We start from the raw sequence: 27864 nt of genomic DNA, 5'->3' as shown, positions 1-27864 counted from the left end.
AGACGTGCCTCGGCGCCGCTGGCACTAGGGCCTCGTGGAACGAGTGCACATTCCAGGGATCCGGGGTCTACGGCCAGCGCGGCCGCGTCACAGCGCAGGCTCCACCCCCTTCGGCGAGTCTGGGCGTCGAGGCGCCGCCCCCGGGCCCGAACTTGGACTCGAGGTGGCGGGAGGCGAGGGCGCGAGTCGGGGGGGGGGGTCCTGCTCGCCTCCGCGAGGTCCCCGAGGGCCGTGGGGGCGACCGGCTGGCTGGTTCGCCCGCCGTCGCGCAGGGCGGGCCGCCGACGGAGGCGGACTTGCGCCCTATATGCCACCCAGGCCGGGATGAGCCCAGCCCAGCCGCCCGGCCTGCAGCTCTGCCACCGTTGGCAGCCTCAGACTCAGCCCAGACTGAATTGAATGCTTGAGTTTCACAATTTTATCGGGAGGAGGAGCTGGTGTGTGTTATGGTAAATCACTTTGGGCTGGTCGTTAGTCTCCCTAATACACGTAGGCTTAGTCGCTCTTCAATTGGGATTTTTACACTTAAGCTCTTTAAGGGCGGCCTCTGGAGCTGCTTTTGTTGGGAACACAGGCCCACAACTGTCCCTTGAGACTGGAATGAGCTGGTTAAGTGTGGGAAGAACAGGGTACTAATTATATTATCTTTCCTACAACTGGATTGGTAGGTGGAGAGAAAAAAAAATCATGCTGACGTTTCTCTCTAGTCGTTGCTATTGAAAATACCAGGTTGCTTCAAAGGATTAACCACAAGGAAGAGGAAAAACACCCTTAGAGAAACAGTGGAGGGAGCTGCTTAAAACACATGAAAAAACCTGTTCGAAAATGGCACAGAAAACGTAATGTCAGACCTAAATGTTTTTACAGGCTAACCTTGAATGTCTTTTGGGGATTTCCATAGAAGGTGCGCCTGTTTTAAAGGTCTCTGCATCTGTTCCTGGATCTTGCCCTGCAATTGCAATCCTGCCTCACCCTCTCCAAGCTGGGAGAACGGGGCCTGTCCAGATCCTTCCCGGGAGTAGCTGGTGCCAGCGGGTTTGGTCACTCCCAGGCCCTGCTGTTGCACACCGCTTTCAAGACCTGTCCCTTTGGTCACCCTCCTCAGAGACCCTGTGACACTCATTCCAGTACATGGCTTCACCCACTGCGTCACTGCCCAAAGGGGATGAAGTCCAGTCCTTGTGCTGCAGAGAAATGAACCAACTCATCGCCCCCAAGAGACGGCCCCACTAAGCATTGACTGAAACATACTAAAAGAAAACACAACTCACCATTAGAGTTGTGGCCTAATTATACTCATTTCTCTGCAAGCTGGTACTGTAATGGCCTCAAGGGGAGAGCCTGCCACTCCATCCTAAAATGGAATTAGAGATAGAAATTCTGCCACGATACTAAGATCTTTGCAAAACAGAGCTTTTCTTCTCCAAAGGAAGAGCATTTCCTTCTTATTTTACACTGCCAGTTTCATGTCGAAACTGAGTTGTTGTAACTTCCCTAATGAAATGCCCGATGGAAAATGGAAGGGCTATTTTAGTTCTGGGCTCGATCCGGAATCAAGGGGGTTAAGGCTGGATTCAGGGCAGCAATTCCTTATATTGTATCAGAAGTCTTTCATGCAGCCTGGCCTTTCATGTAGCTCTGAAGCAGCTTTATCGATGTATGCTAAGTAAACATAGCTTTGTTTTTGTCTTCCACCCACCGCTCCCTCCCGGCACAGACTGGAGTTGGATCCCGTCCAAAGCGGCTGCTGCAGCAGTTACAGCCGCCTCCTCCACACACAGGAGCAGGGTTTCTAGGGTGAGGCAATGCGTCTGCAATTCGCAGAGACAAGGCAGGAATTGTAATTGTAGTTCATCATGTGATGACTTATGAAAGAGGAAGTTGGTATGTTTTAGTCACGTAGACTCTGCCCTCTTGCTTAAGGCACCAGGTCCTCTCAAAAGAGAATTATGATCATCTTTGCCACCCAGAGTCAAGGTTACCGGGTTGGCTGCAGTGTGCTCCTGCACATTCATATACGGACAGGCAGGCAGATGCTGGGCCAAGTGTCGGCGACGCAGCGGGATGAGGCTGGCTTTTCACCAGAACACTAAAATGTTGCAATTTGTCTTAAGGACTAAAGGAAATATTCTATGGAGAACGCTCCTGCTGAGACTAGACAAACCAACAGTCCTTTCCAGCTCTAATTTTTGAGAGTTGTTTTTTTTTTTAATAAAAATCACAGTTTAGGAGTAAAAGGAAAGCCATTCAGTATGACACTATAAGAAAAGCAGGAATAAGGAAGTGGCTTGGAAGGCAAACCTAAGAGAGCGGTTGTAAGCGATAGCTCAATGGGTAGAACTAATGGGACCTTCCGACACTGAGATTGAAACGGGCTTCTACTGCGTGAACGTTAAACATCTAAAATCTGAATCTGGTTTCCAGAGCTTACTCCAGTCAAGCAGCTATTAACACACGGAAGCCCTGAACTGACAGTCTATAGAGCAGTGTAAAGAAACGGTTCCTACAAGAGTACCTTATTGGAACTTTGCCCCCAGGATATGCAGCTGCAAGAGGGGTGCAACCCCATTCCCCCAGCAGCTTGTGGGTGCTGTCCAGGAGATAGATGGTATTCCTAGGAACTGCTGAGTTCGTGGCTTTCACCCTCTATCCAGAGGTGGAATCACAGCCTTCATTCTTTAGAGTGCAGTTTCCTTAAATAGCATGATGTTGCAACCATGCTAAAGCTTCTTAAACTCTGACCTTGGCGTATTTGAAGAAGAGAAAAAATGCAGCCACATTTCATCTGGATTTCTGTGGACATCATTGCGGGTTTCTTCAGCTTTGGCAAAAGTGTCGTAAGGTTTGAAGAGCACACGTGATATTCAGGGCTTTTCCAATTTTTTAAATAAGTTATATATATTTGAACACATTTGTTTATATGAATATATCTACACATACTATGGAGCACCATGACATAAATGAACCTTCTGTAATTGATATGAGAGTCTTCCTTCTAAGTAACAGCATTTTATGAGACAATCTTACTGTTTTTCAAATTGCAAATATTCTTTTTTAGAAATACTTTCCCTCTGTTTGACCTCTCTCTATAGCCTACCTCCCCTGTGCACAGAGCATACAGATATTAAAGAGACTTTTGCATGTGGAGGAGATAAACTCTCTGTGGAGGGTCTAAGAATCAAGCCAAATAAAATCACAGGAGCTCTTAATCATCCACATATTGTACACAGAAGCTGTTAGTCGGCAGCCTATATGTCAACGTATGTATAGGTCCCTATTTAGAGCAAAATTTGGGGTCTTGATGAAGGTTAAATACTCACTGTGTCAGAATTTAAAGAGCTAAGTGAGAAACAGACAAAATAGACAAAGGAGAGATTGAGGTCACACACTTGCTCAGTCTGCAAGGAAATTTGTAGAACTGGAAGGGATTCAACAGCCATTTGATGCCAGTAAACCTCCTATTGACTTTTTGGAAAAAGCAGGATGAAATGCACTTTTCTGGAATATCTGGATGTGGGTTTAACTTAGAATATTTAAAACACTCACTGAAGCCCTTTGAAAGATATCAGTAGGAAGATGTTGACAAAATAATGAATTAACTTCACAGATAATGTTTGAAAATATAAAAATGGTAAATTTTCCCTTCTTAGCTTTTCTATTAAAAAATGTACATTTCCTACATACACATTCCATAGCATAAGAACTGAAAAAGTCAAATAATGTAATAATTCTAAAACGTTAAAGAACAGTACGATGGCATGGTATTTGCTGTATCTTTCACATGAACATTTTAAAAAGATATTTCAAGGATAAATTCTATTATCTTGTCATCCTTTTCAGAAACTAAAAACCTGACTTACGTAAAGTAACATGAAAAGTGAGTGTCAGAGGCCAGACGCGGTGGCTCACGCCTGTAATCCCAGCACTTTGGGAGGCCACGGTGGGTGGATCAGGAGGTCAGGAGTTCGAGACCAGCCTGGCCAGCATGGTGAAACCCCATCTCTACTAAAAATACAAAAATTAGCTGGACGTGGTGGCATGTGCCTGTAATCCCAGCTACTTAGGAGGCTGAGGCAGGAGAATTGCTTGAACCCGGGAGGCGGAGGTTGCAGTGAGCCAAGATTGTGTCACTGCACTCCAGCCTTGGCAACAGAGCAAGACTCCATCTCAAAAAAAAAAAAAAAAGTGTCAGAACTGATATCTAGGTGTGAGTCCTGTTGCCTAAGGATGTAGTCGAGAACATTCTATTTGCATTTTGCATTGTTAAAAATCATGTAAGCACAGCGTAGAGCCCAGCAAAAGAGTGTTAACATCTGAGTGTTAACAGGAAAGGTGTTAAGATTTGCTATCTATACCTATATTTATAGGAAAAAGGAAAATTTTAGTATAGTTCATAGAACAATCAATCCAAAGAGAAGTAAACATTCACCACAGACAAAAGGAGCTGACAGAGGTAAGGCACAGTTGCTATAACACCATGTCGAGTGTGGGACTCTTTAAATGGCACACCATTTTTATGCTAGTCTTTATGAACCTTGGATAAAAACTGATGTTGGTGTTAGGATAAAAGATTCAATTGTGGGAGTCAGTTGGGTGATGAAATGGTTTTGGCACTTACCAGATTGGAATACTGCACCTCCAACTCTTTGTGATCTGTTTTCTTAAAAAGAGGAAAAACTCATGAAATAATTTAATTCCAATTGTAGGAGTCCAATCCTGACTACTTTGCACTCAGACAAATAAATACAATGGGCTACAGGGTACTGAAAAGAAAAAAGTGTGAAACAACATTGTATAGAATAGCATGGTTGTAAGGGTACAAGTTGTTCATGAAGTATGCCAATGAACTTTCATTGTTATTATTATTATTATTTGAAACAGAGTCTTTCTCTGTCGCCCAGGCTGGAGTGCAGTGGTGCAATCTCAGCTCACTGCAATCTCCACCTCCCGGGTTCAAGCGACTCTCCTGCCTCAGCCTCCTGAGTAGCTGGGACAACAGGCACATGCCACCACACCCGGCTAATTTTTATATTTTTTAGTAGAGACTGGGTTTTGCCATGTTGACCAGGCTGGTCTCAAACTCCTGACCTCAGATGATCCTCCCACCTCGGCTTCCCAAAGTGCTGGGATTACAGGCGTGAGCCACTGCACCCGGCCATGTTTTTGTATTTCTTATGAAATAGAAATTAGCCAATATGAATTAGGCTTTCTCTTGACAAGATGAAAATATATTTTGCAAAACAATGCCATTCAGCAGGATAAATTTGGCCTTACCAATGGAGTTTCACTAATCTATTCTGGTGACTTACTTACTTTAGTCTAATGGGCTCAGCAAAAAATAAAGTAAGCTTGTTATTTGAAACAATTATTGTATGTATATAGTGCAGATTCCAATGATATCTCTCAGAGGTCTACACATTTAACAATAAAATTCTTTCTCCAACACCTGTTTTTTGGCATGGGAGGAGTAGTGGTCATTTTTGTAGGTAAAGGAGACACAGAGAGCTCCCTACACAAGGAAGGAGAGTTAAACAGACTGACTGAGGACTGTACTTTATTAGTTGGAGTGAATTCCGGTATGCATTGGCACATCCATTTCTGTGCCCACATGGTAATGCCTCTTTGTGAGGCAGAGTGCAAAACCACTGGGAAAATTAAGAATCACACCCAGAACTGAAGTTCATACAGGGGAGAAGGAAACAGACATGCAGTAGGCAGCCTAGATGTGAGCCCTAGCAAGAGACTACTGATGGATTCCCCAAAGTGACTGCCTAAATGTAGTGTGTTTACTACAAAGCTTGTCACAGACAGCTAAAATGCAAATACAAATGAACTTTGATGGACTTCCTGGCAAGACTCCCAGCCCTTCAAGCAAATTCCTGAGTGAGGAAGCTGGTTCTGAAACATGCCTGGGAACTGCACACATGTGAACTTCCTGAGGCCTCTTCTCTTTAGCATTTAACAGGTAGCTGGATTTTAAACATTTGTCAGGCTGCTTTTATTCTGTCTACCTACCTCTCAATTATCTACCTATCTACCTATCCATCTATCTATCTTTGCATTATCAGACCAATTCATTATTCTTAACAATAGTTAAGAACATCAGTGTCTGTTCACTTTATGAACTGAGACACCAAGACAATAAGGAATCTGTCTTAAAACAAAGAAAATGTGTGGTTAAACGACAGTTAGAATTCAGGTTTCCCAAACTGCAGTTCTTTCTTTAGCCCACTGGTGGGCTACCTCCTATTTATATTTTCTTCATAGGTTCTTTTTTGCATACGTGTAAATATCTATGCAGGAGATCACTGAGGGACCATAGCTTCTCTTCATTCATCTGGCATGTGACCTGAGGCAGGTCAGCTGGACACCCTAGGCCAGTTTTTCTTGAGTGGAGGAGACGGTGCTGGCCTTGATGTCATTTCTGTTCTGACCTCTTGTGGTGGGTGGGGGTGATGGGAATACACAGGAATTTGACAAACCCAAGCCCAACATTCTTCTGACCCACATGGGATTACAAAACAATGCGGAAAAACTGCCAGTAAATGCCTGCCCATTGTTTGGGGCATTGTGCCATCCAAATAAAGTCAGGAGGTTAAATGGCTACCAGAGCATCACATCATCGAGAACATCGTGTCTGCTTGGTTTGGGCTCAATCCCAGGTTAGGAGAATCTAAACCACGGTCTATACTTAGTTTAAATTAGCCAGGGCAAAACATCTGTATCAGCATTAATATAAGCCCAACTTCAATGTCTCAGGGCTTATGGAAAATATTTGCATTTTTCTTTCCTCAAGAGACTGCCTTATTTCATATATGTATGTGTGTGTATGTGTTTATATATAATTTTATATGTATATGTGTGTATGTATATATACACGTATATGTGTATATATACGTATATATACACGTATACACGTATATGTGTATATATACGTATATATACACGTATACACGTATATGTGTATATATACGTATATATACACGTATATGTGTATATATACGTATATATACACGTATATGTGTATATATACATATATACATATATGCATACGTATATATATACGGGCAAAGACTTAATATACTATCCACAGGCTATTCAGATTGTTCAAGAGGCTCTCAGTTGAAGAAGCAAACAGACAAACAAAACGGTTTCATACACAGGCAGACATTTGGCTGAGTAGGTCGGCAGGATATGGAAACTTGCTTTGAGGTGTTTTTGGCTTCTCACCTAGAATTCTACTACTTAATGGCTGTGTGGCTTCTTTGCAGGCTATATACTGAATTCATAAAGGATGTTATGAGAGTAAATTCAAAGAATTCTGATGTTTTGAAATTTGTTGTGACTTGGTTAACTATGGTGAAATGTTAACATTCGTGTTACATTATGGCTTTTGTTTATACGGGTCTGATTATGGCATAACAATGAAGTTTTAAAAAACTCTATGTTTTTCAAAAATTCTGTGTTTTTCTTATGTGAAGAATTTGTTTCAACTATTCTTCAAACACCAGAAAAGGAGCCACCGTATACTTTACTTTTCATATAAAGATTACTCAATATATTTTAAAATGGGTGTTCCAGAATTAGACTTCCAGATTCCTTGAATTGAGAGTGTGGAAAAGGATAGGCAGCTCCTGTAATAGGAGACATTCTTTTAAAAGCCTGGAATGCTGAAACGCTCTTAGACTGAAAACATGTCAGGACATGCCTTTTTGGGATACTGTCAAACGGTTTAGGCTCAGAATTCCACATTCCGTACTTTTGAAGTTGTTTTCTGTTGGCAAATGACCTCTTGATTATTTTCATGTGGTGAGTATTCAGGCCAACCTTTTTGGTTCCAAGTGATTTAAAAACACACACACACACACACATAAAAACAAACCACTCTGAAGTGTCCATATTTTAGCATGAAGTTAGGAATTATGCGAGTGCTGGGTGTATCACGGTCAATTCTGTGAGCCTCGTCACAGTTTATAGCCGAAGTCAGAGGCTTCAAAATCAGACACACATTGACCTGGAATGCTTTATTCTGCAGTGCTCATTCTTGATTCTCAGAATTATCGCTCCTGTGAAAAACTTGTCACCATTAGGGAGCTGTCATTTCCCTGGTAAAATTAAACAGCAATTTCATTCACCTTTGCTCCTTTTTGGATGAAGGCTGGCAATGGTTTAAGGAACAAATAAATGAATGAATAAATGAGTGGAGTTCCCTCCTCCTGACTCAGAAAGGTGCTACTTCCCCTCACGCAGGAGATACAACTTCCATGCAAGCCAGTTCTCCCACTACATAGAGCCCTTCTGTTTTTAGGAAGTTCTGATTCATGGATTGGAGAATTGAACTAAATTAGTATACTGTACAGCATGGGCCTGGTTAAATTAAACATAAATGCTCTGCCCCCTGCCACCCACCTCACTCTGACCACGGAGAGTTCATTTAACAGGCGCCACTGTCTGTGAGACCCAAACAAAGGTAGCTGACTTCAAACCCTGTCTACATTTGCCTTATTATAGACCATGTGTTAGTAGATGTTGTAATACTTTTTATGAACCAGTAGGATTCTCAGAATGCTTCAAAACAGGCATGATATTGGGTGATGATTTTTTTTTAAGTCTCATCTCGATTTAATTTTGTGAGAATTTTTTAAAATTGTCTGTTTTATTGAGAAATTGCTCAGAGATCATATACAATGAGAAACTCGGCTAGAAGAAGATAAACAAAACAAGTATAACAGAGACAACGTTCTTTTAAAACATTTCATTTTGCAGACCAATAATAAAACTTGTAAATCTTTTAAAAATACTTTTCTTATGGTGTATAAATTCTGATATTTTACCTGAAGCTAATAAAGCCACCATAGAGAAGAAAGTTAATTTTTTCTTCTTTAAGCTTTCCATAGGTAGTATAATTTAAATAATTCTGTGGTACAGTTTCAACACCTCAGATTGAGCACTTTTGTTTACGAAGTAAGAACAGTAATCCTCATGTAAAAAGGTGGTATTGCTACCCTAGACAGCAGATGGTGTTATTAAATACACAGGCAAAGTCTAAGGTCATAAGGAACTAACAATTAACCAGAAATACGATCTGTCACAGTCGTTTAATGGGTAACCTAACAGATATATACCACTTGTATTCTTCTGAGTGGTGGGAGGTAAATAGTCAAGCTTCAGAGCAGTTGCACAATCGTTTAGAAATACTGTAATTATATTCTTATTTAAGCATTTAGGGAAACCAACAAGCCAGACAGAAAGTGAAAATCAGTGTGATTTCCTCATAATACTGTGTCCTGTTAATCTGCTTTGAAAAATACTTTACAAATTCAGACAGCACAATTTCATAGCTATCCCTGAATCTAACTCGTCTCCCCAAACTAGGAATGTCAAAATTTTGAATTTTTTACTGCCAGTCTCAGTTGTTCTAAGATCTCTTTACATTATCATAGGTATAATTTTTGCCCCTGAAGTTTTCGTCGTGTGAAGGTAAAAAATTGGAGCATACACAACAGCAAATGGAAGCAGGGTGGCAGGAGACAGCTGGGAAACTGTAGTGGGGAGGAGAGGCAGTCAGCTGGTGGGGTGGACCGTAGGAAGAGAATGGTCTCACCAGTAAGGAATGGGTGGCACTATTAAAATCTGGATATGGGCTCAATTTCTATTGTAAATCAAATATAAATCACTAAAATAGGAGCTGGATACACAGTGCCCAAGTCCTCGTGAGAGTTTCCCAAGAAGGGTTTACCATGGAGAACGTGTCATCAGTTCCTTTTCAGTTAGGGCTTTTGAGGATGAGGAACTGAATTCTAAATTCACCCAAAGGAAAAATGGCCAACAGGGCAGCAACTAAGCCTGGATCACAAAGAACAAACTGCTTGGTTAGAATTTGGAAGAGTGGCTGGGTGCAGTAGTAATATAATCCCAGCACTCTGGAAGGCTGAGGCGGGAGGATCACTGGAGGCCAGGAGTTTGAGACCGGCCTGGGCAACATAGCAAGACCCCCATCTCTACAAAAAAAATACAAAAATCAAGGCCAGGTAGAGTGGCTTACACCTGCAATCCCAGGACTTTGGGAGGCTGGGGTGTCTACCAAAAAATTAAAAATTAGCCAGGTGTGGTGGTAGTGCATACCTGTAGTCCCAGCTACTAAGCAGGCTGAGGCAGGTGGATTGCTTGAGCCCAGGAGGTTGATGCTACAGTGATCCATGAACCATGATCACGCCACTGCACTCCAGCCTGGGGAACAAAGCGAGACCCAGTCTCTAAAAAAAAAAAAAAAAAAAAAAAAAAAAAAAAAAAAAAAAAAGTTTGGAAGAGTGAACCTTGTCCCATAGGCAAATAACTACGAAGCATACCCAAGAGTCATGACTCTAGCCATTGTGTCAACCAATTGTAAAAACAGCATCTGGAAAAGCAAAAACATCCTCAGTGCCCCAGGTGAATAGAAGATGAACAATGAAAAGCAAGGTTCAGAGGTCACTGGCTGATCAGGGTAAAAAAGTGGGTAGATTCCAATCTTCAGACAAAAACTATTCTTAAAAGACAAAAAGTTATTCAGTTTCCTTGCTGTTGGATTTGGTGAGGATGTCTGAGTCCCAGAAAATGCATACTAATAAGGACTTTTTTCTTATACAGTTTCATGCATTTATATATGTTTATTTAAATTTCTCTAAATTTAATTTGAATAAGGCAGGCAACAGCATCTCAGGGCACAGACTCATAACTGGAGACCTTCATCCACAAGCTTAGCTAGCTAGATTTTCCGTGTGGCCAGGACGCCTGCTGAAACTTCCAGCAGTCCTCAGAAAAACTGATGAGATACCCTTGGGCTGAATGAGTAAGAACTTTCTGGAGAGTGGAAAACTGGTGAAAGTCCAGCTGGAAAAACATATGGCAGCAGAGGCGGAAAGAGTGCTTTATGACCGGGAGCTTTATAAAAAAAATGTCTGAAGGCTCAAGGCAGCCGTTACAACCTAAGATCCTACTAAGCATGATGGATGTTTTTACTTCTAGGATTGTCTCCAATTTACCTGGACCACAGCCAGCACCGTATCCTCAGGCACCCCATGGGACAGTACATACAGAAGAACAGCATCGCACCACATCCCATCACCAAGGCCAGGATTCTGTGCCTCCGCCCCCCTCCCCACCTCCTTGAAACGGGGGAAGTAGGGGGAAGAGTCAATTCTTCTTGGAGCACATGAGATGGTAGCTTGCTGTGTTGTCCTGAAAGAAAACAAAGTTTGTAAATCACTGTAGATAGTTTTTTTTTTTTTTGTAATAGATATGTCGGGAGGGAAAATGACTATGGTAAATTCCATTCTCAACCACACATTAACTCAGAGAATTCTTGAGCTACACAGTGACAGACTGAGCTCAAGGAGAAAGACAGGCATTCTGAGTTTCAGACTACGGAGCCATTTGGAGGTGACATGTACAGAACAATGCACAGCTTTGAGATTTTATATTGGTCCTTCCCTGCCCAATGTCATTTCCAAAGTAATAGAAAGGAATATTTTATTTTTTCATGTTAACTCTTCATTATAATCATCTCTTATTGCAATGACCATTTGTATCTGTTACTGAGAACAGGTATAACTAGCTTTAAGAACATCCTACATGGAATGATATATTCCTTAGAAAGAAATCAATTAAGAGGTGATTATTCACAATTACAAAAGGACCCTTTATAAAGTCTGTAATTTACCACAGGTTTAAAGAAAAGTACAGTTGACCTTTGAACAACACAGGTTGGAATGGCACAGGTACATGCATTGATTTTCTCTTGCTTCTGCCACCCCTAAGACAAAGAGACCAACCCCTGCTCTTCCTCCTCCTCCTCAGCCTACTTCACTTAAAGACAAAGAGAATGAAGACCTTTATGATGACCCACTTCCACTTAATCAATAGCAAATATATTTTCTTTTCTTTTTTTGAGACAGAGTCTCACTCTGTTGCCCAGGATGGCACAATCTCAGCTCACTGCAACCTCCACCTCCTGGGTTCAAGCAATTCTCCTGCCTCAGCCTCCCGAGTAGCTGGGATTATAGGCACCCGCCACCACGCCCGGCTAATTTTTGTATTTTTAGTAGAGACTGGGTTTCACCATGTTGGCCAGGCTGGTCTCGAACTCCTGACCTCAAGTGATCTGCCCGCCTGAGCCTCCCAAAATGCTGGGACTACAGGTCTGAGCCACTGTGCCCAGCCCCTCTTCTTTACAATTTTCTTAATAACATTTTCTTTTCTCTAGCTTCCTTTTTCTGTAAGAATACATTATATAATAAGACACATACAAAATCTGCATTCATGGACTCTTTATGTTATTTGTAAGACTTCTAGTCAACAGGTAGGCTATTAGTAGTTACGTTTTTGGAGAGTCAAAGTTAAACTCAGATTTTTGAATTCACGGGGGTTGGCACCCTGACTTCCATGTTGTTCAAGGTCAAATGTACTTAAATAGTATTAGATTTTTTAAATGTAATCAACGTAGACTTGTTAAAGCTCCGCACAAGTTGCTTTGGAGAGGCAAGCATGTGGACCTCTTTTCATGGATGCCTCAGCGGTGGCATCTGTAATGTAGCCATTGCAGACACCACTGTTTTTCTTCAACAGACAATACTGTCTCCCTTTCGGCTTCTCTGATGGATGTTTCACCACTATTTTACTTAAGCTGTGTTGACAGTAGAAGCAGCAATTACTGTAGTCACAAAAATCAGGGCCTACCTTTATTACCCGATCATTATGACAATTATCGCCGCCCCCCCCCCCCCCCCGTTTTCTCTTTGTCCGTGCACACACATTTCCAAGGCATGTATTTTCATTACCAGACAGAGAAGGGCCTACAGGTCAATTGCACACACTCCGTACTGATAAAGTAATGTCATTAACTTTTGATTTTTAAAAAAAAGCAAATGACAGTCCTCTATTCCTGGATTGTGTTTTTCGTCTTAGGTACTCAAGTAAAAACCAAGATGGTGTCTCTCTCTCTCTTTCTCTCTCTCTCTCTCTCTCTCTCTCTCTATATATATATATATGCACACACACACACACACACACATTTAATTTTAATAATGTCAGGCAGTATGTGTTTTGTTTGGAATGCACTTTGCACCCATGAGCGAAAGCCAGCGATGTGAATCTAAAACTACCTGGGCCTAATGAGGAAAGGCTTTGAAACCCGGGCATTTTCTAAATGTTCAGGGACAGAAAACAAAGTCACCTCTTCTTAACAAAAACTATTCTCTTTAGGGGGCTCCAGGGCTGTTGAGATCGATTTGGGCCAGGGACTGGCCAGATGTTTGTTCTTTTGAATGGTGTCCCCACTTCCCCTTTCTGGGGACCTCAGTGGACTTCTTTTGCATTTCCTGGCTCTGTTTCACACAATGCTTAGAGCTTCAAATCCCACTTCTCTGCAGTTACTCCAAGGTTTAAGCTGTGGGAAAGTCACTCAGGCTATGTGGCGGGTGCCAGCTTTGCTTCTGCTGCTGTACTGCTGTGTCAACACACCACTTCTCTGTGCCTCTGTAAATTGATATAACAACGGCAACCACAAAACCGACTGCCAAGTCAGTATGTGATTTACAAATATGTCCAGAGACCATTCAGTATCAGTATCAGCCAGCAGATAAAGCACAGGGCTTAGAGTCAGAGAGCCTGGGGTCTTATTCCAGCTCTACCACTTTTATCAGTTGTGTGATCCTAGGCAAGTGACTTAAACCTTCTGTGTCTCAATTTCCCTATCTGTGAAAAATGGGTCTAAAGTTAGTACTTACTGCAGAGGTTGATGGGGGGATTAAATGATGTGCAAAATGCCTGGAACAGTGCACGGTCCATGGCAAGCCCTGGATTCACATTGGCTTTTATGTTACGTTAGTTCCAGACTTTGCTAAATCAGGCACTTCTAAAACCAGCCAGTTCTGCTGCTGCTGCTCATGGCCAGGCTTCAGGATCCTTGGGAACAACCTCTGCTATTTAGCAGTCCTCCACGTCCACCACTCCATGGAAGTAGCTGTCATCAGAGCTGCCAATGACTTCCCTGTGACCATCTCCAAGAGGTTCTTAGCGCTCTAATCCTTTCTGAGTCATCTGCCACTTTGGATATCACTCCTTGGCATCTTTTTCTCACTTTGACTCTTAAAGAAATATCCTGTACTTACTGAACTTCTTTCCCTATGTTTTTATTTTATGTGTTTGCTCTCTGCCTCCCCACATCCCCAACTCCCTACTCCACACTGGAAGTGTCAGTACTTGGCACATCGTAGATGCTCAATAAATGTTTGTGAACTGATTTGAACTGTGTTGTTGAAGTAGTTCCTCAACTCTGTCCCTTTGTATCATTTTCTTGATATTTGAGCCCTTGCTGCTCTGCCTGGAATCTCTGCTATGATGAAGCAAACCCTTCAACATCTTCTCACTTATAGTTCATCTTTTTCTCTTTTTGAGCCTTGAAATTCATTTTATTTTATTTTGTATATTTTTTGAGACAGGATCCCACTCTGTTGCCCAGGCTGGAGTGCAGTGGTGCAATCATGGCTCCCTGCAGCTTCAACCTCCCAGGCTCAGGTGATCCTCCTGCCTCAGCCTCCCCGAGTAGCTGGGACTACAGGTGTGCACCAACTCACCTAGCTGATTTTATGTATGTTTTGTAGAGACAGGAGTTTGTCATGTTGCCCAGGCTGGTCTTGAACTCCTGGGCTCAAGCGATCCACCCACCTCAGCCTTCCAAAGTTTTGGGATTATAGGCATGAGCCAACACATCCAGCCTGAAATTCTTTGTAATTAAATTAACCTGTCCCAAGTTTCCAATTTTGGAAGGGAGGTATATTTTTAAGGTCTAAATTTAATTTTATTCAGGAAACAGGAATTAAGCCCCACCACACATCAAAACTACATACTATTATCCTAAAAATAACTCCTCTTGAGGCATGTAAGATGCATGTTAACAAGGGAATCATATTCTCTGAGTGGCAGAACCCAACATTTTAATATGCATTTTATGGGTGTGATGGCACATGCGTGTAGTCCCAGCTACTCAGGAGACCGAGGTAGGAGGATCACTTGAGCCCAAGAGTTCAAGGCTGCCGTGAACTATGATGGCACCTCTGCACTCTAGCCTGGGCAACAGAGCAAGATGCTGTCTCTTAAAAAATAAAAAATAAAATTGATTTCTTTTCTTTTTTTTCTTTTTTGAGATGGAGTCTCGCTCTTTCGCCCAGGCTGGAGTGCAATGGTACAATCTTGGTTCACTGCAACCTCCGCCTCCCAAGTTCAAGCAATTCTCCTGCCTCAGCCTCCTGAGTAGCTGGGATTACAGGCATGTGTCACCATGCCTGGCTAATTTTTATATTTTTAGTAGAGACGAGGTTTCACCCTGTTGGTCAGGCTGGTCTTGAACTCCTGATGTTGTGATCCACCTGCCTCAGCCTCCCAAAGTGCTGGGATTACAGGCATGAGCCATCGTGCCCCACCCAAAATTGATTTCTTAAAGACAGTGAAGTATGATAACTGTTGGTTTGATCTTGCCCTGAAGCCGAATAAAGGTTTGACCTATGAGAATCAAGGACAATTAAAATATTAGCTTATAGCATAAAAAGAGAAGCAGACTTCCCCTTACATGCACACACATACACACACTCTCTTTCTGAAGTCAACTATACATAATTTTTAAGACATTACACATTGGATTGTTCCCACTATCACGCGATCTTGTAATGATCAGGACTGTCTTCTTTGTTACATGTAGTAGGGACCAAGATACTTTTAGGGCCTCATGAAAATGTTTGATTTTAATTTATTTTAAAATCAGGGCCAGGTGCAGTGGCACACACCTGTAATCCCAACACCTTGGGAGGCCAAGGTGGGAGGATTGCTTGAGTCCAGGAGTTCAAGACCAGTTTGTGCAACGTGGCAAAACTGCGTCTCTACAAAAAAAAAAAAAAAAAGAAAAAAAATTTGCGTAGTGGTGCATGCCTGTAGTCCCAAATACTTGGGAGGCTGAGGTGGGAGGATCACTTGAGCCTGGGAAGCGGAGGTCACAGTTAGTCAAGATAGCTCCACTGCCCTCCAGCCTGGGTGACAGAGTGAGACCCTGTCTCAAAAAACAAATAAATAAAATCAGAACGAAAAAATATAATAATCACAAGTACATAAGAACAAATTCATATACTTTTAAATTTTATTTTTAATGAAGAAAGGAGCCCACAAAGACAAAAATACTCTCAGCATTTCCAGGCACCACAAGAGTCACAATGAGGCCCTAGTGAGGACACCAATTCAGTTGAAGTTCATGTATTCATACTGAGTACTCCTGGAAATTTTCATATTTTAAATTTATATATTGCGCAAGACTTAGTCTTTGATTTTCTAGTTTTTTCTATTTATACTAACACCTCAGAGACCTAATACATTTCATGGCCTTTGTTTACTGTCTCTATCGTAATGACTTCCAAGTCCCTCTCTTCTCTATTCTTGTGTTGGAGTTCTAATTTTGTACTTCTAAGTGCCTGTTGGGTATTTCCACCTGTGTATCTCATCGCTGGCTCAGCCGACAAACACATCACTGAGCTCACCATCTTCCCCTGCTCTTCGGTTTTCTCTCTTCAATTTTCCTGTCTATTAGAGTTCCTGCTAACTCTGTAGTCATTAATGAACCAACCACAAGCTTGTCTCCTTCTTCATCCCCTTATCTGAGGACCTGATTGAGCCTCTGGTCCCATGCCCACTGCCATCCCTATTGAAGTCTCACGGCCAGTCCCTCAGCCAAGCATCCTTACTTCTCATCGAGTTCCACATGCAGACTCCTGACTGACTTCTCTGCATTCCAGCTTCCTTGTGCGATACATTCCTGACCCTCCCCGAATTGATCTTTGTACTGCTTTCATAATTTTCCTCCTCTGCTCCATAATTCCTCCACACTTCAACCCAAACTCCTCACCCAGTTTAGAAAGCTCTGCTCACGTGGTTCCTCCCACTGTGGCCAATGCATCTCCCAACACATTAACACCCACCAGAGGTGATGATTAAGGAGTCCCTTCACTCACGAACTAGACTTGCTGTCTTAGTCTTTTGTTTCTGCTCTTTCATTCATTCATTTACTCCATTTTTGGGGTAACTACTCTGTCCCAGGCACAGACACCTTAAATGTTCCTCTATTACCTATTCCAACCCTGTACAGCTTTCAAAGCTCAGGTCAACTTCCAATCCATGAAGCCCAGGTCTCCCTTCTATCACAAGTCTTTTTCCTCTGAACTCCTGGGAAGCTTAGAGACATTGTCAAACATTTAGGACTTAAACATGTGACGTGAGATTTCCTGACTGTGTCACGCGTGCTCTCCAGTCTGACTTGTTTGAGTTTCTGCAAAGATCTTTACAGAAGATCTATCTTCTTACCACTCAGCTGCAGCTGGCATCAAGCCCTGGCTGGACTAGTCATGCTAACCCCTTGGTTATTAATCATCGCCATGATTTTTCATGTGTTTACTATAGTATGATCCAGGCATTGACTATACTAGGCACTTTATGGGGTTGTTATTATCCTCTGTTTTTTACAGATGAGTAAAGTGAGGCTCAGAGGGGTTAAGTGACTTCTCCAGTTTTACATAGTTTGGAAGTGGCTGACTGAGAATTTGAATATAGGTCCGACATAATTCAAATATTGTGCTCTTGACCACTTAACTAAATTAACTCTACTCTCTGATTGATTCATATATGTTGAAATCTACTCATTCTCCTCCTAGTGTCATTATGTTTGTTTTTTCTCTCCTTTATATTTTTGAGGCCTGCTGCTCTATCCTTTCCAGGATCTACACTTATGCTGGACCCACTAAGCTGTCCTAGAACATCATAGTAAATGTTCACCAGATATTAATTATTTGAGTGAGAATGGTTGTGAGCATTGGGTACTCCCCCAGCCAGTACCCTTCTCTCTTGCAGTAGTATATTTTGTAGATTAAATAAAACTCAAGATAAAAAAACAAATTAATAAATGATCAATGGAAACAGAAATTTGGAACATAAAAGTATTATTTCAAAATGAACACATTATATGTAAAAGCTCACAACCAGGAATTTCTTCAGTTGGGTTTGCAGCAATGTTATGTCACTAATACTATATTACTCTCTATATGGCCAAACCTGTAAAGCCTTAATATCTGATTATGGAGCACATCTAGACTGTTAAAAAGCTTTCTATAATATTAATAAAATCAAATAATAAATAAAAATTAAATTGACTAATCATAGCAATTTCATTTTGGGAATGTTTTGTAGGCTGAAGGCAAATCCTTGAGATATTTTTGCAGAAGCGTCATTGCAAAACAGAATCTGCAGTAGAACTATGTCATCTTCTGGTTCTAAGCGTGCCCTCTCATTGCTGGCAGATGGCAAATATTTATTTGCTTGCTAGCTCTTTAGTGGAACTGGTCTTCTGTTTCCACTGTTGCCTCCTGTGACACAAACTGCCACCTATCTCCCAAGGTTCTTTCTTTGTAACAGAACCCTAGTTTTTGGCTGGACTCATTTCCCCAGTGGTAGAGGCTGCCGGCTGGTCATGTCATGAGCCCAGGTCTTCTTCTTGGGCACAACCAGATGCCATTTCTCAGCCTCCCTTGCAGTTATATGCAGCTGTGTGTTTGAGTTCTGGCCATTAGTGAGTGGAAGTGATGTGTCCCTTCTACTCACACTTCTGTAGTCCTGGCCTACAGAAACTCACGATGGCTCTCTATACTCTTTATCTTTCCACAGCTTAATGCAGATAAGTAACAAGATCTTGGAAGACAAGTGTTGAAGGTGAAAGAGGCACAAGATAGAAGAAACCTGGGTCCTTAGATCCTTGCTTGGAGGAAAACCACCTGCCAATCCAGAACATCATTTTGGACTTCATGTGAGTGAGAAGTAATCCTGTATCATGTTTGAGCCATTAAGCATATTTTGGTTGCTTGTTCTGATAGCTGTAAGTATCTTACTGATGTAGACATCATAAGTGAGAGACCATGTTTCCTCACCTCCCCTGCTAAGTGTAACCATGTAACTAAATTCTGGCCAATGAGATGTAAGCAGAAGTGTTTTGTGTGACTTTGAAACAGGATGCTTCAAGGAAGCTGATTTGGACGGGATGGGAAAACTTCTGTTGTCTTTTTTTCCCTTTCTTTTATAGTTCAGAACTCAGACAAAATGTCAGGAATTGCTCTGGCCGTCTTGCACTTCTGTGAATGGAAACCATTTTCTAAGACAATGGGGTAGGGTGATAGAGAAGACTAGGTTTCTGATGGATGTGGAGCTGTTGGGCCCATCTGGGACCCTTAACCCCATCCACAGTGCTTTTATATTGGAGGAATCTCTTGTTTAAGCCTCTATTTTATTTCTCATAGAGACACACATTCTTTCTATAGGAGCAAAAGTGACCATTTTAAGATTTGAATCAAGTTATGCCACTTCTTGGCTATGAATCCCTTCATGACTTCCAGTTTACCTTAGAATTGAATTTATATTTCTACCATGGTTTATGAAGCCCTGCTTGATTTGTCTCCTGCCTACCCCAATGACCCCACCCCAATTACACTGGCCTGCCTTCTGTTCTGCTGTAGTGACTGATCATTCACCTCCATGAGGCCCTACTGAAGATGTTACCTTTTCAGGGAGGTTCTCTGACCTCCCACCTACAATGGGCTCTTCCAGCTTTCGTCTGTCTCACCACCGTGTTTACTTCCTACATGGCTCTGATCACAGTCTTTAATCATCTGGTTGATGTATTTATTCATTTGTTTGTCGCTATCTCCCCAACTAAAATGTAAGCTCCGTGAGACAAAGATGGTCTCCAGTACAACACAGTGCCTGCTGCATAGGAAGCACTCATTACATTGTGAAAAAATACAGCAAACATGTATGTACATTTGAATATATATAAACACTAGATGTATGTGCATGTGTACACATATATAGTTGACCTGTGACTAGTGCAGGAGTTGGGGGCGCTGACCCTCCATGCAGTCGAAAATCTGACTTTTAATATAACTTGGTTTTTGGATTTATAGTGTGTGGATTTCTTTTTAAAAACCTGGCCCTGATTATAAAGACAGAAAAAGTGGAATTAAATTTAGCCATTATTAAGAATCCAACAAATCAAATATAAGTCACAGTGAATACTAAAATTTTGAGGTGAAAAAGAAAATTAGAACTGGAGATAGACATTACAGTGCCGTCCCAGAAAATGGCAGTATCTAGCCCATGAGAGAGTTTCTTTCATATTTTTTTCATTACATGTACTAAACATAGTGATTGCTTTTTATCTTTTTTAAAAAATCTAGGCCAGGCGCGGTGGCTCACGCCTGTAATCCCAGCACTTTGGGAGGCCAAGGTGGGCAGATCACAAGGTCATGAGATCGAGACCATCCTGGCTAACATGGTGAAACCCCATCTCTACTAAAAATACAAAAAATTAGCCGGCCATGATGGCAGGCACCTGTAGTTCCAGCTACTCAGGAGGTTGAGGCAGCACAATGGCGTGAACCCGGGAGGTGGAACTTGCAGTGAGCAGAGATCACGCCACTGCACTCCAGCCTAGACAATAGAACAAGACTCTGTCTCAAAAAAAGAGAGAGAAAAAATATCTAAATGATTATTTGCTCTCTGTTCAAAAATCACTCAGCCAAATAGAATTTCCTGCTGAAGGAAATTATGACATAAAAATTTTAAAATTACCCCACCACTTTTTTTTGTTTGTTTTTTATCTCTGTCAGTTTGTTACCTTTATTCCTGAAAGAAGGACTCAAGACTCATGTAATACTCTAAAATAGATATTAACAGGAAATGTTCCTAGACAATGTGGGTTTGCAAGAGAAACAAAGAATTTATTGTTGACTTGATTACTAGCTCAAAGTAATCACAAATTCCATGAAAGACACTGCAAGTTGACCTCTTTTAAAACTACTTTCAAAAGCGGAGGTTGATTTGTATTTCTTAATCAGCATCTCAGAACAATGTACATTCTTTTTGTATAGTGTCATGGGCATCCGGGACTTTGGCTTGATCAACATCCACTTCCTCCTGTGATACCAAGACCCTAGTTTTCTTTCAAAGAACCACCCCTCCCTGACTCTCAGTCTTTGTTTTCTGGTGGGGTTGACTCTTACCCCTAACCCCAGGGGTGGGGCATGTGGTCCAAGTCTGGCCAATGAGAATTTTAACCATGCTGGTGATTCAAGAATGAGTATATGTTACATGCTGAGCTTATCAGAACCAACATTGTCAGCCACAGGGGTTATGCTAGAAGTATTGGAAAGGATAAATTCTCTTCTGGGGTGGTTAAACCTATAGAAAATTAGCCTGGAGCTTCTGGTGGACATCTTGTCAAAAAAATAGTGATTGCCTGCTTGAGAATGAAATCAAGAGAGAAGAAGGCAAAGCTAAAGCCTGGAGAATATTCCTGAAGACATTTTTCAAGGATCTGGAACCACCCTTGAACTTTTTTTTTTCTTTTTTTTAGAGACAGGGTCTTGTTCTGTTGCCTAAGCTAGAGTGCATTGGTGCAATCATGGCCCACTGCAGCCTCAACTCCTAGGCTCAAATGATTCTCCTGCCTCAGCCTCCCAAGTAGCTGGGACTACAGGCATGTGCCACTGTGCCCAGTGTTTTTTTTTTTTTTTTTTTTGTAGAGATGAGGTCATGTTATGTTGCCCAGGCTGGTCTTGAACTCCTGGCCTCAAGTGATCTTCCCACCTTGGTCTCCCAAAGTAACTGAATTACATGCATGAGCCACTGTGTTTAGCCTGAGCATTTTCAGGTACATAAACAAATATATTGCCCTTATTTAAGTTTCATTTCTCTCACTTGAAACTAAGAATCTTGACTATACACTTAATTGGTTACTAAATGAATTAGGATATAAAGATTTTTTTAAATTAGTTCACTACAAAATTTTCTATAATTGGAAGAAAGATGGCCATTCCTCCCCAAAGGAGCTCTTACAACTTGAATTCTTTCATCAGAAAATGCAGTTTCCTTTTGCCTATACACAATCTAAAGATTTTTTAGTATACTTCTTTAGTTGCCTAAATGTTCTTTATATGTTTGTCTTGTCCTTGCAGTTCATATTAGATATTATGCTACCAATGAGCAGGGACTATGATGAATGTGTCTTTAGAACACCCAATGAAGTGCCACTTGCCACAAGAAGCTAAGTCACAATCTGATGGCCAGAAAAGGCAATCATTCTTCCTACAGTTTTGTGCATAAACCTTCCTGCCTCTCTGCTGGGGACCACCTATGGGGAAAGGAAAACTTCTCTGTCATGGCTCTCCTTTCCCAGGAAAACTTTAGCTCCTGTTGAGACCAACACCTTCCCTGGAGAATGCAGAGTGAAGGGATTAGGCCCATCACAATTTTCCATTCATGATGTTGGGTCAAGCAAGGCATCACACAGAATGAATAGAAACAGAAACAGCCCCACATGTGAAGTAGGAGCCATGCTGGAATGAACAAGGGCCGCGGTATGGGTGAGTTACACGGTACAGAGCACAGGGGCTGACTGCTTTGTGCCCTTCCAGGTGGGATCATTACTTGCCAGCCTGCCAGCTGATGCCAGTGGCAACAGCACGACAGGCTGAACTGGATTCTTTATGACTATGTATTCATTAGGGGGAAAAAGCACTTCCAATGCAAATGATTGAAATGGAAACAAGATGTGCACTCTGCTGCCTAAATGAAAGCTCTACCAGGTAGGCCATTCAAACTCAATTAAGAGTAGCAAAACAGGATCTATCAGGACAGTGGCTGTAACCCCTGTCACAGAGAATGGACAGTGAGCGGTCCAAATGGATTGGGGGGCATGAATGGCACCTGACTTACAGCAGGAGCTCAGCACTTTTACTCTCTTTGCCGCTTCACTGCAACAAGGAGAAAAAGACATTAGGATGAAGGATAACGTGTGATACACACATAAAGATGAAAGCGAGAGGGACACATGCAATGTCACTTACTGGAAGGACCACTTTAGGCTGCTCTGTCCTCTCTCCCCTGAAAACATGTTCCACATTGTTTTAACCATCTGTGGCCCACTCTGGAGCTCAAGGAACCCTGGCCTTTCTGCTTTATCGTGAGCACAGCCATATGAAACTGTAATCTGGCAGCTGAAGGGGAAAGTACTTTTACTGTCTCTGCTGAGAAAGGGTTTGGATGAATCGAATCCCCTGTTATGCGTGGAATTGTACCCTCTAGAAAGCTCTGTTGATGACCCGACCCACGGTACCTGTGAATGTGACCTTATTTGAAAATATGGTCTTATAAATGTAATCAAGCAAAGATGAGGTGATGACTGAATTAGTGTGGGCCTCCGCCAACATGACTGGTGTCCTTATGAGAAGCAAGGAAGAGACATAAGGAGAACATGGTGTGACAATTGAGACAGAGATTGGAGTGATGCATCTACAAGCCAAGAAATGTCAAGGGCCGTGAGCCACACCAGAAGCTAAGAGAAAGGCATGGGACTGACCCTCCCCTAGAGCCATCAGAAAGAGCCTGACCCTGGCGGCACCTTGCTTTTGGACTTCTAGACTCCAGAATTATGAGAATAAATTTGTGTTGCTTTAAGCCACTCAGTTTGTGGTAATTTGTTATGACAGTTCTAAGAAACTAATCCACCCTGCTAAAGAGTAAATGTCTGATGCAAAACTCACTACATGGATGAAAAGGCTGAGATATTCCGAAGAGTCATAATGAACTGTGCCGTCATCTACAAAGGAAGTGCAGCACTGCAACAACTCAAGATAGATCCTGGAGACGTGGCGGGACAGATGTGCCTACCAGACTAGGAGCACTTTCAGGACAGCGTCATGCCTTGTTCTCCTCCACATCCCTCCCTCTGTGCCTGAAAACCAGAAATGCTCAATTAAATGTTGAAAATGTCAATAAATTCATAGGAAAACGATCTCAGATAAGTCAATAACGTTATTTTATTTTATTTTTTTTTTGAAACGGAGTCTTGCTTTGTCACCCAGGCTGGAGTGTAGTGGCACGATCTCAGCTCACTGCAACCTCTGCCTCCCAGGTTCAAGCGATTCTCCTCCCTCGGCCCCCTGAGTAGCTAGGATTATAGGCATGCACCACCACGTCCAGCTAATTTTTGTATTTTTAGTGGAGACGGAGTTTCACCATGTTGGTCAGGCTGGTCTCGAACTCCTGACCTCGTGATCCACCCACCTCGGCTTCCCAAATTGCTGGGATTACAGGTGTGAGCCACCGCACCCAGCCATGATTAACCTTATTTTATGATGTCATGTAAGTCCTTACCATCACCTTCCATGAAGACGTAACTGACAAAGACATCTGATTTGATGCTTTCATTGGAGAAACCCACCCTTGGCCATTGAAGAGCACAACTTTGGGTTTCTTTGAGATTTAATCTGGTCCTTGGATTCCCAAATGGCAGACGTGACCAGTAACAGCTTTTTACAAATCTTCAAATCCCACTGACACTGGGATTCTGCCCCTCAGATGCGGCTGTGGTTTTTTCACTGGCAGGGCAGGATATGTTACTCTCCATTTAACATCGGCCCACCCAAAGTGTTAGTTAGCCTGCTGGTTCATACATGAATCCATCTGAAATGCCTCCGAGTCTCCAGGTGAAGGGTGCTGCCATCAGCAGCAGCCAATAAATGAAATAATACCAAATATAAAATCAGCCACATTGGTCTCCTGGAGGTAAATAGAGCACAGGGGCGTTTCATTTACTGAAAGGCCAGAATTGCGATACCTGTAAATGTTGAATGTGAATGTGTTTTATAAAGTGTAAAGGGCTGTAAAGAAGTCAGTTATTATGTTTATTATTGCTCCTGCTCTGTACACTTGATCAAATGACAAACCCAAAGGCTCACCTCTCTGGGCTCCGGTTTCCTTACTCAAATGAGGGAATTATGTTTAATATCCCAAGCTCCCAACTAAATCTTTTTTTTTTTCCTTTGACTCTATGAATCTATCAGCAGGAACTTCCATCCAAATTCCTGAAATGTGGGAATATATTTGATGACGCTGTTTACATATAATATTAAATTATTTTGCATAAATTTTTCAGAATATGTATTGTATAACATAGAAGATGAAGGGGGAAAAAGTAAAATAAGATGGGAAAGTAGGCCATAAGGAAGGATAAGGAGAAACGCTTAAGAAAATCCACCTATTATAATAATTAAAATTCAGCTTACCTGGAAAGGGGAGGAGAGCATTTATGATTAACATGAATATAGTCTGTGCTCATTGCAAAGTAAATTTTCAGAAAAAAAGGGCAAAATCTGATTATTTTAATCATCATATTAAATGCAATTAGAAATCCCAACTACCTTTTAAAGTAAACAGCAAACTTAGTATTTTACTACATAAAAGAAACAATTGAAATAATCCTAACTTCAGATTATCGTTGCTTATAACAGAACACTATATTTGAAAATGATCCTCATTGAGTTTTTTGGATTCAGCAACTTTTTCTGTGGCTAAAAATGTCCCTTGAGTTTCTGAAATCTGCTAGAATGCTGGGAAGAGCTGTGCAGAAATACCTCCAAAGGGTCAGAAAGTAATTTAGGATTTTTAATTCAATGGAATCAATCTTTCTTGTATATGTTTACTTACTTTTTTAGACAATAGGCCAATGATTGTAGGGTTTGTTCTAGCCTTGAAACCAACTCTCTGCAGAGCAATTCCTGTTTCCACAAAGGGTGCATCAGGATGCATGGGACCCCCGGATCACAGGCCCCACGTGTGAACGAAGCAACACAGACCATGGATAACAGAGACCTCTCTAGGGTGAGTTCTCTTGAGATGCAGGGCACGATCAACAGGACGAACAAGCCTAAAGATGACAAATGGGTATACTGGCCTGGGCTGGACGAAAGGAGGCAATAGGGCTAAAAACACAGAACCAAACCTGTCATTTCTCTCCACAACTTCCTTTTGATCTCAAATATCATGTGTTCTCACTTATAAGTGGGAGCTAAACAATGGGTACACTTGGGCATGAAGATGGAAATCATAGACACTGTGGATTCCAAAGTACGGGAGAATGGGAGAGGGGCAAGGGTTCAAAAATTACCTGTTAGGTACTATGTTCACTATCTTTTTTTTTTTTTTTTCTTTTTTGAGACGGAGTCTCGCTTTGTCGCCCAGCCTGGAGTGCAATGGCGCGATCCCGGCTCACTGCAACCTCTGCCCACCAGGTTCAAGTGATTCTCCTGCCTCAGCCTCCTCGGTAGCTGGGACTACAGGCATGCACCACCACGCCTGGCTAATTTTTGTATTTTTAGTAGAGACAGGGTTTCGCCATGTTGGGCAGGCTGATCTCAAACTCCTGACCTCAAGTGATCCGCCCACCTCGGCCTCCCAAAGTGCTGGGATTACACATGAGAGCCACCGCACCTGGCCTATGTTCACTATCTGGGTAACAAGTATACTAGAAGCCCAATCCCACTGTTATGCAATATACCCATGCCTATGTACATGTACCCCCTGAAAACATGCATATGTACCCCCGAATCTAAAATAAAATAAAATAGAGATGCAGAAAAGAATAATTTAAAAAATATTTTGAGAAATGTATAACAAGAGCCGTAAAAGTGTTTATATTCCCTTGTCCTAGTAATTCTGCTTGTGGATATTTATCTCAACAAAATCATCAGAAATGTGTAGAATGATTTATGGATAAGCATGTTCACTGAAGCATTCCTTAGACTATAGGAATATTTGGGGAAAAAAACCCAATATACAAAAATGAGGAAACACTTAAATTAATCATAGTCCATTCAGATGATGGAATGCTGTGTAGATATGTAAAAATCATATTTTCAGAGATGGCTGTTGATCAATGAAAATGCCCAATCTATAACATTCCATGAAAAAGACAGATATACAGCCATATATTCCATACAATTATAATTTTAAATATGTATGAATGTGTGTGTATATATAATATATGTGAAAAAATTGGAAAGAAATACACTAAAATGTTAACTCATTATCTCTAAGTGGCAGGATTATGAGATTACAGGTGATTGTTTCTGGTTCTTTGTATTTTTTAGTATTTTTTTTTTATTTTTTTGAGATGGATTCTCACTCTGTTGCCCAGGCTGGAGTGCAGTGGCATGATCTCAGCTCACTGCAACCTCTGCCTCCCAGGTTCAAGCGATTCTCCTGCCTCAACCTCCCGAGTAGCTGGGACTACAGGTGCGCACCACCGTGCCCAGATAATTTTTGTATTTTTAGTGGAGATGGGGTTTCATCATGTTGGCCAGGATGGTCTCGATCTCTTGACCTCATGATCCACCCTGCTTGGCCTCCCAAACTGTTGGGATTACAGGCATGAGCCACTGCGCCTGGCCTATATTTTAGTGTTCTAAGATTTTTCTACAATGACTCTGTATTGCTTTTAATGTCAAAAATCTCAATAATTTTGAAGGTTATGGTATTTATATACTTTTTTTAAAAATGACGAATGTTCTCCCTAAATCAGAAATGTGGACACCGTGTTTTGGCTTTAATGTAGTGAGGTGGAGTATTACGATTAAATACTGTGTTTTCAAGCATTAATGACTCAAAGAGCAGGTACTTACAGAGCACCTATTATTGCCATCAACCAGTGTTATTGAACACTTACTCAATAAGTGTTGGCCTCTGACTTTACGCCTAAGAGTCAGGAGACCACAAAAAAGAAACAATGTCAGGTCTGCAAGGTGAAGGCAAGAAGCTCATGTTCTAGGTACTTGTGACTGTCCTGTAATGCTAAAGAATGAACCATTACCAAAGATTTGGCAAACTCGCCCAAGCTTACTCCTAAGGAGTCTAACCTTTGCCCAGGTATCTAGGACTCAGGCCCACCTGCTTAGCCTGGTCTCA

General features: G+C 41.7%; 1 long non-coding RNA gene across 2 annotated transcripts; it reads left to right on the top strand.

The window, feature by feature from the left end:
• The first annotated feature begins 253 nt into the window (after nucleotides 1-253).
• On the top strand, nucleotides 254-23914 carry LOC130540884 (uncharacterized). 2 transcript variants are annotated; one of them, XR_010109893.1, is made up of 3 exons: nucleotides 254-5965; nucleotides 18736-18874; nucleotides 22077-23914. It is a non-coding gene; the product is annotated as an uncharacterized LOC130540884 (long non-coding RNA). The 2 variants fall into 2 exon arrangements; XR_008954903.2 differs by lacking the exon at nucleotides 254-5965 and having other exon boundaries at nucleotides 7047-18874.
• Nucleotides 23915-27864: the final 3950 nt, after the last annotated feature.

The sequence above is a fragment of the Pan paniscus genome, chromosome 1 (assembly GCF_029289425.2).
Source record: "Pan paniscus chromosome 1, NHGRI_mPanPan1-v2.0_pri, whole genome shotgun sequence".
Taxonomy (NCBI): domain Eukaryota; kingdom Metazoa; phylum Chordata; class Mammalia; order Primates; family Hominidae; genus Pan; species Pan paniscus.
Note: the sequence above shows the minus strand (reverse complement) of the source record. Positions and strands in the feature narration are given on the sequence as shown.